Source organism: Egretta garzetta, unplaced genomic scaffold, assembly GCF_000687185.1.
Source record: "Egretta garzetta isolate BGI_Z169 unplaced genomic scaffold, ASM68718v1 scaffold14, whole genome shotgun sequence".
NCBI lineage: Eukaryota > Metazoa > Chordata > Aves > Pelecaniformes > Ardeidae > Egretta > Egretta garzetta.
In genome coordinates, this window is record NW_009259588.1 from 1606027 (window position 1) to 1606547 (window position 521).

Genomic DNA, 521 nt, shown 5'->3' on the forward strand with positions numbered 1-521 from the left:
GCCCCTCAATTTGCGGTAGTACCAGAAATGTGTCGATTTTCATCCGGTCATCTTTTGAAAGGAGTTGTTGCTGTTGCTCAGGCAACATTTTTCCCCCCTAAACTTTGGCGTTTTCTGTTGCTCAGTGTCTGGTAGTGCCCCCAGCAGCAGGCGATTTCTTGAAGAGCGTTTTAAAACTGCCTTTCTTATAGCGCGATGTGGGGGGAAGGAAAAAAAAAAAAAGAAAAAGAAAAAAAGGCAGCTCATTGACAGCATTAAAGAACCAAAACTTTGTCCTTCCTAAAAAGTAAAGTGATTGAAAATTAACATGATTTTGCGGAACGCGAGAGAATCTTTAAGTGGAAAATTAAATAATCCCGTCTTTAATGTTTAATGAACAATGGAGAACACAACAGGCGAGAAAGGCATAATTACCAGATTCGTATCTCTTGACATTAGCATATTCTAGGGTTACAAGTGATACATTTTATGGTTTTCTTTTCCCTTGCGCCGCTCGCCTTCCCACTTCTGCTTTCTGAGAA